This window comes from Cervus elaphus, chromosome 3 (genome assembly GCF_910594005.1).
Source record: "Cervus elaphus chromosome 3, mCerEla1.1, whole genome shotgun sequence".
In the NCBI taxonomy this organism is placed as follows: Eukaryota; Metazoa; Chordata; class Mammalia; order Artiodactyla; family Cervidae; genus Cervus; species Cervus elaphus.
Genome location: NC_057817.1, coordinates 31,190,050 through 31,198,410, shown reverse-complemented (window position 1 = coordinate 31,198,410; position 8,361 = coordinate 31,190,050).

The window sequence follows — 8,361 nt, the reverse complement described above, 5'->3', positions numbered from 1 at the left end:
ATTTGTCACAATACCAGTAAAATAATAAATAAAAATCCATTATAACAATAAGTTTTAAAAATCATCACCTCATTAGATACTGACTTGGCATTTGTTGAGAGACAAGTGTTGAGTTTTTAAATTAAGACTACAAAAGTAATGAAAATTTTTTCACATGATAGAGGGACCCCATAATTTCAGGGTTGTATTAAAAACAAAAACTACACAAGGATCCCTTATATTTTCAAGCTAATTCAAAAGTATTTAAAATGCTTTCAGTGGTTTTCCAGTTCCCAGAGCAGATAAACATAAATCCCTGTAAGACATTTTATAGAAGCTGACAGACAGCGAAATTCATCAAGGAAAATAGGCAAAATTTTTTTAAAAAGGAGTATTGATGAAATTACCTTCAAAATTTTACTTCTAAAAGTCAAGAGAATGAGAAGACAAGTCAAAGATTGGCAGAAAATATTTGCTAAAGACATATCAGATAAACAAAAATATACCAAAAAATATTTAAAACTCAACAATAAGAAAATTAACAACTCAGTTTAAAAATTGAGAACTGATTGCTCACTAAAGAAGATATACAGATAGAAAACAAGCACATAAAAGACACTCAACATCAATGTCATTAGGGAACTTAAAACAAAAATAACAATTAGATACCACGAGATACCTATTACAATGGCCTAAATCTAAAAACTGACAATAAATACCTGGTGAGAATGTAGAACAACAAGAGCTCTCATTTACTGCTAGTGGGAATGCAAAATGGTATAGCTACTTTGAAAGACAATTTGGCAGTTTCTTAGAAAATTAAACTTACTTTTACCATATAATTTAACAATCATGCTTCTTCATATTCCCCAAATGAGCTGAAAAGTTATATCCACACAAAAATGTAAACATGGATGTTCACAGTACCTTTATTCATAATTCCCTGAACTTGGAAGCAAACAAGATTTCCTTCAATAGGTTAATGGAAAAATTAACTGCTACATTCAGACAATGGAACATTATTCAGCCCTAAAAAGCAATGACCTATCAACTCATGGAAAGACATGAAGGAAATGCATATTACTAAGTGCAAGAAGCCAATCTGAAAAGGCAGCATACTGTATGATTCCAAGAATATGACATTCTAGAAAAGACAAAACTACAGAGATGGCAGAAAGATAACTTTGGTGTGGGATGCCGATAGGAGAGGAAGTTGCATGGGTCAGGGAAGGAGTATAAGGCCTGTACTTTGTGCTCAATTTTGCTTTGTATCTAAAACTTGTCTTAAGAATATTTTTAAAAGTACAGTGGACCACATTGTCATGAGGCTGAAGACCAAAGAATGTTACCCAGAGTGAGGAAAATGCTAAACTCTCTTGGCTAGCTGACTCACATTTCAAAAGATAATACAACATCAAAAAGGTTAAATTTGCAAATGATAGTTTCTGAAGACCAGGAGGCTATGGAAGAATTTTTTTTTTAATACCTATTAAGTGTTACACAGGGAAAGGGTTATGTGGAAGAGAAAGTTTTCAACACTGATGAGACTGACTCGTTTTACAAGGATGTTGGCAAATAAACACATATAATAAAAATAAACTCTAAAGCCCCTGGTTTAAAATCATTTAAGACTGTGCAATTAATTATTTGTAAGTATACATAAGATGTCTTTAGGCAGAAACACATAAAACAAGGTTATGTACTGATCACCTGGTGAAAATGTGGACTGAAGGCTTACAGGAATCTGATCCTGTATTTCCCCTAGGAGCAAAAAGTCTGTATTCATTAATTCAGTGTTCACAGTGACTTTAACAGAACTATCATGAATAATTAGAACTGACTGTGCTTACAGTTGTATAAAAACCAGAAGCAACCAAAATGTTCTTCACGAGTTGAATGGATAAACTAGAGTACATTCAGACAGGGACATAATTCAGTGATAAAAAGAAATGAGCTATCAAATCACAGGGGCTTCCCTTGTGGCTCAGCTGGTAAAGAATCCGCCTGCAATACAGGAGACCTGGGTTCGATCATTGGGTTGGGAAGATCCCGTGGAAAAGGGAAAGGCTACCCACTCCAGTATTCTGGCCTGGAGAATTCCATGGACCATATAATCCATGGGGTCGCAAAGAGCTGGACACGACTGAGCGACTTTCACACACTTTATCAAACCACAGAGGGAAGAAAAAACACAAATAAATCTTAAATATATACTGGTAAGTGAAAAAAGTCAGTCTGAATTCTATTTTCTATTTTTACAATCTTTTCGAAAAGGCAAAACTATACAGGCAGTAGATATTAGTAGTCATTAGTTTAGGGGAAAGTGGAGGGGGCTGAATAAGTGAGGCATAGGACTTTTAGGGCAGTGAAACTATTCTTTGTGGTACTATAATTGTGGATACATCACACTTGGCATCTGACAAGGCCCACTGAACTTTACAGCAAAAAAAAAAAAAAGAGTAAACTAATGTATACAAATTTAAGAACATATCATTAGCAGGATGGAAAGCAGAATGTAATCAAGCAATTTAACTATATTATAAATGTATGAAACAAGTTCACTGAAGTGGTTATGGGGAAAAGGGGCTGATCTAAATAGCTCTGGAAATTAGTAGAATCTGTAAGATGTATGACTAAAGACAAAAGCAACTATACATAAGCACAGTACCTCAATTGACAAACTTGTTTCCCACAGTGGGAATGGGTTAACAATTCTGATGCTGCTATTCATGTATTCTGGAATTAAATTAATAAACAGCAGGAGGTAGGAACCAAGATTCTCACTGTTGAAACGGGAGATTGCAGATAAGCAGGGAAGACTAGAATGATCCATATGATAACAGAGTTGGAAACATCAGTATGAACTCATGTTTAGCTTAATACAGTTACAAATGGTTTCATATAAAAATATTTATAGATATGTTTATACAGATGGGTTAGAATGCACACATACATTTTCTTGCTATCAACTGAGAGGGCCTAACATATTAGAAGCAACAAATCACATCGACCTCTCAGATCTTGTATCTGTATCTGATTTCTAATATACTGGTTTCTAGTATCAGTAGCCACTGGAAAGAACCAGGGCTCCTTGAAGAAATGGCTTATTCTAGGGATAAAACAGGGAATATACAAGATGAATTTGAAGTATTTTACAGTACCAAAGAGTATGAAAATGCTAAAAATCACAAAGACACACACATACACACAAATAAATAATGGGTGTTTGTCAAAGGATCACAGGAACCAACTGAAAAGAGGTCTCAATGACCAAAGCCAGAACAATTTGAGCAAAAAATAAAGTAGTACTGGATAAAACACAAAATATGTGATCACAATGATGTAAACAAATGACTGAACAGATAAACGGTGGAGAAGAAACAAATCTCCCATGCAGAATTTCAAATAATTTATGCAAATACATCACCCTCAAGGACGTGAAGAATAACCTCATTCCATAATTATAAGGTGTGCACAGTAACTTCCTTCCAAAGAGAATAGTATGGGGGGTAAAAAAAGTCAACTTGGAGGAAATAAGAGTAACTACAATGCGTAAATCTGAAAAACACTAGCTGAGACACGTGAACTAAGTAACCCTCAACAGTGATAAGGTTTGTTGGTTGTGTGCACCCTTGATATGACATGATGAAAATGGTACTTTACCTTTGTGATCTTCCTCCCTAAAAGCTTTAATCCCAGTCTAATCATGAGGAAAACATCAGACAAGCTCAAACTTAGGGACATTCTTCAAAATACCTGACCAGTATTCATTGGAAGGACTGATGCTGAAGGCGAAGAACAGACTCATTTGAAAAGACCCTGAGGCTGGGAAAGATTAAAGGCAGGTGGAGAAGGGGATGACAGAGGTTGATGTGGTTGGATGGTATCACCGACTCAATGGACATGAGTTTGAATAAGCTCCGGGAATTGGTGATGGATAGGGAAGCCTGGCGAGTTGCAGTCCATGGGGTCGCAAAGGGTCAGACATGACTGAGCAACTGAAATGAACTACTTAGAACTGTCAACAAATAAAGACTAAAAAACTGTCACAACCAAGGAAGTCTTATGGCAACATGACAACTCAATATAATATGGTATGCCTGGATAGGACCCTAGGGCAACCAAAAAAGAGGACATTATGTAAAACCTAAATAAATCTGAACTTCTAAACTATGGAGCTCAATGAATAATTTTCAATATTATTTCATTAATTCTAATGTATACTTTTTAATGTAAGATGTTAATAGGTGAAAATATTCAGGGAATATGAAAAATATACTATCTTTTCAATTTTTCTATAAATAGGTACTTCAAAAATTAACTTCTGAAAAATATAATTTAAATATTGAAAGAATAATAATAAATATTGATAGTTAATAGGTTTCTCACTGTGGTATGGGTCAAAAATTCTTTAATGTATTTTAGAATTTTTTTTGTATACATCTTTACATTTTACATTGTAAAATGTATTTTTGTATACATTTTACAAATGTATTTCTAAAATATATTTTTTATGTATTTTAGAATTTTACAGAGGATTTGGAGACAAATAGGAGCCAAGGTTCTCACTGTTAGAAAAGAGAATACCAAATACGGAAAGGCTGAGATAAATCTGTATGTTTATATAATACATTTATATAAATGTGTTTATAATTATACACAAACACATTTTTCCTAGCTCTGTCTGCTGAGACTGTCTAGAGGCAATGACATAACAGTGACATAATGATGACTCACCTAGGATCCAGATCTTATTTTCTAAATACATTTTCCTTTTAAGAAATCAGGGTATCTTGGAACAAAGACTGATCCAAGGCTACAGCAAGGAAAGTAGAAGATGAGGAGCAGTCTCTCAGAGCTATTTGAGATGCTGCCTCCTGGGCTGCACTCCTCATTTTGTCCCAAATAAAACTTAACTCTCAACTCTCAAAAAAAAAGAAAGTAGAAGATGAATCTTTCTGTGCTCTAAAAGGAAGTGATTAAGTAATGATAAGTGTTAGTCGCTCAATCGGGTCCAACTCTTTTGTGACCCCGTGGACCATAATCCGCCTGGCTCCTCTGTCCATGGAATTCTCCAGGCAAGAATACTGGAGTGGGTTGCTATACTCTCTCCACAAGTAATGATGGGACACAAGAAAAGGAAAGAGAAGCCGACTTGGAGGGAAACCCACTGGGCATATCTGAGATAACTTGAGCATAACAATAAATGATAATAGTAACTGTTTATAATCTATGAATAAAATAAGAACCCATGAGTATGTACTGAGAAAATGAGGAGAAAGAGACAGAGATAGGAAGAAAGACTGTTAACTGCAGAAGGATGTAAACTAATAAAGAAGGGATGAAAGGAGGAGGAGCCAAGATGGCGGAGGAGTAGGACGGGGAGACCACTTTCTCTCCTACAAATTCATCAAAAGAATAACTGAATGCAGAGCAAACTTCACAAAACAACTTCTGATCGCTAGCTGAGGTCATCAGGCGCCCAGAAAAGCAGCCCATTGTCTTCGAAAGGAGGTAGGACAAAATATAAAAGATTAAAAGTGAGACAAAAGAGCTAAGGGCGGAGATCCGTCCCGGGAAGGGACTCTTAGGCGGCATTGCTTGGGGTAGGGTCCGGGCCTGAGTGCCCTGAGGACAATCAGAGGGAGCTTCTGTGAGTTGCCAACTTGAACTGTGGGAGACCAAAAGAGAGAGAGAAAATTAACCGGCCCGAACACATTGCCGGCTGTTCGCAGAACAAAGAGACCGAGAAAGTCCAGAGAAGAGCTCGCAGGCTGCGGACCGGCCCAGCCCCGCCGGAGGCAGGAGGCAGGGGGGAGGGGAAGGTCGCGGCGAGACAGAGGGCGCAGGCACCCGACCGGCGCGGGCGGGGACTGGAGCTGGGGACGCGGAGGGCGGAAGTCGCACGCACCAGACTGGCGCCAGCGGAAACTGAGACTGAGTCCGTGGAAGGGAGTGGGCGCGCAACACCTGGGGAGAGTGCGCCCACCAAGCCCCTGGCTGCCTGGACCGCTCTGACGGGGAAGGCACAGAGAGCAGGCGCAGCTTTTCCTTCCGCGCTTTTGTGGAACACCCGAGGGCTGGAACCTCACGCAGCGCGGGGCGCGCTCCATATAGAACAGCCGGGAGCCTGAGCAGCGCAGACGGAGAAAGCAGCGTCAGCCCCTCCCGCAGCGCCAGCCCCTCCCCGCAGAGCGACGGAACTAGCTACCTGAATAAGAGTCCACCTCCGCCCGCCTGTGTCAGGGCAGAAATGAGGCTCTGAAGAGACCGGCAAACAGAAGCCAAATAAACAAAGGGAACCGCTTCAGAAGGGACTGGTGCAACAGATTACAATCCCTGTAGAAAACACCCACTACACTGGAAGGGGCCTGTAGATATCGAGAAGCGTAAGCTGGAACGAGGAGCTATCTGAAACTGAGCCGAACCCACACTGACAGCAACAGCTCCAGAGAAACTCCTAGATATATTTTTACTTTTTTTTCTTTTCTTTTTTTTCTTTTTAATTTTTTCTTTTTTTTTCCTTTAAAATTCCCTATTACTCCCCCATTACTCCTTAACTTTCATTTCCATAGATTTTTACGATTTTTTTAATTAGGGAAAAAAATTTTTTTTTTCTTTTTTCTTTTTTTTTTTCTTTTCTTTTTCTCTTCTATTTTCTATTTTTCTTTTTCTCTTCTTTCTTTTAAAGTCCTCTAGTACTCCTCTACTACTCCTTAATTTTCATTTTCAAAAGACTATAACCTTACAAAAAAAAAAAAAAGAGAAGCCCTATTTTTAAACCGAAGATTATTCTCTCCCAATCTTGACTCTCTGTTTTCTACCTCAGAACACCTCTATTTCCTCCCTTCCCCTTCTCTTCCCAATCCAATTCTGTGAATCTTTGTAGGTGACTGGGCTACGGAGAACACTCTGGGAACAGACAGCTGTGTAGATCTGTCTCTCTCCTCTTGAGTCCCCCTTTTTCTCCTCCTGCTCATCTCTACCTCCCTCCTCCCTCTCCTCTTCTTCATGTAACTCTGTGAACCTCTCTGGGTGTCCCTAACGGGGGAGAATCTTTTCGCCATTAACCTAGAAGTTTTATTATCAGTGCTGTATAGTTGGAGAAGTCCTGAGACTACAGGAAGAATAAAACTGAAATCCAGAGGCAGGAGACTTAAGCCCAAAACCTGAAAACACCAGAAAACTCCTGACTACATGGAACTTTAAGTAATAAGTGACCGTCCAAAAGCCTCCATACCTACACTGAAACCAACCACCACCCAAGAGCCAATAAGTTTTAGAGCAAGACATACCACGCAAATTCTCCAGCAACGCAAGAACATAGCCCTGAACGTCAACATACAGGCTGCCCAAGGTCACACCTAACACATAAACCCATCTCAAAACTCATTACTAGGCACTCCATTGCTCTCCAGAGAGAAGAAATCAAGTTCCACGCACCAGAACACTGACGCAAGCTTCCCTAACCAGGAAACCTTGACAAGCCAATCGTCTAACCCCACCCACTGGGTAAATCCTCCACAATAAAAAGGAACCACAGACCTCCAGAATACAGAAAGCCCACTCCAGACACAGCAATCTAAACAAGATGAAAAGGCAAAGAAATACCCAACAGGTAAAGGAACATGAAAAATGCCCACCAAGTCAAACAAAAGAGGAGGAGATAGGGAATCTACCTGAAAAAGAATTTAGAATAATGATAATAAAAATGATCCAAAATCTTGAAAACAAAATGGAGTTACAGATAAATAGCCTGGAGACAAAGATTGAAAAGATACAAGAAATGTTTAATAAAGACCTAGAAGAAATAAAAAAGTCAATTAAAAATGAATAATGCAATGAATGAGATCAAAAACACTATGGAGGGAACTAAGAGTAGAATAATGGAGGCAGAAGATAGGATAAGTGAGGTAGAAGATAAAATGGTGGAAATAAATGAAGCAGAGAGGAAAAAAGAAAAAAGGATCAAAAGAAATGAGGACAACCTCAGGGACCTCTGGGACACTGTGAAACACCCCAACATTCGAATCATAGGAGTTCCAGAAGAAGAAGACAAAAAGAAAGGCCATGAGAAAATACTCGAGGAGATAATAGCTGAAAACTTCCCTAAAATGGGGAAGGAAATAGCCACCCAAGTCCAAGAAACCCAGAGAGTCCCAAACAGGATAAACCCAAGGTGAAACACCCCAAGACACATATTAATCAAATTAACAAAGATCAAACACAAAGAACAAATATTAAAAGCAGTAAGGGAGAAACAACAAATAACGCACAAAGGGATTCCCATAAGGATAACAGCTGATCTATCAATAGAAACCCTCCAGGCCAGAAGGGAATGGCAGGACATACTGAAATTAATGAAAGAGAATAACCTACAAC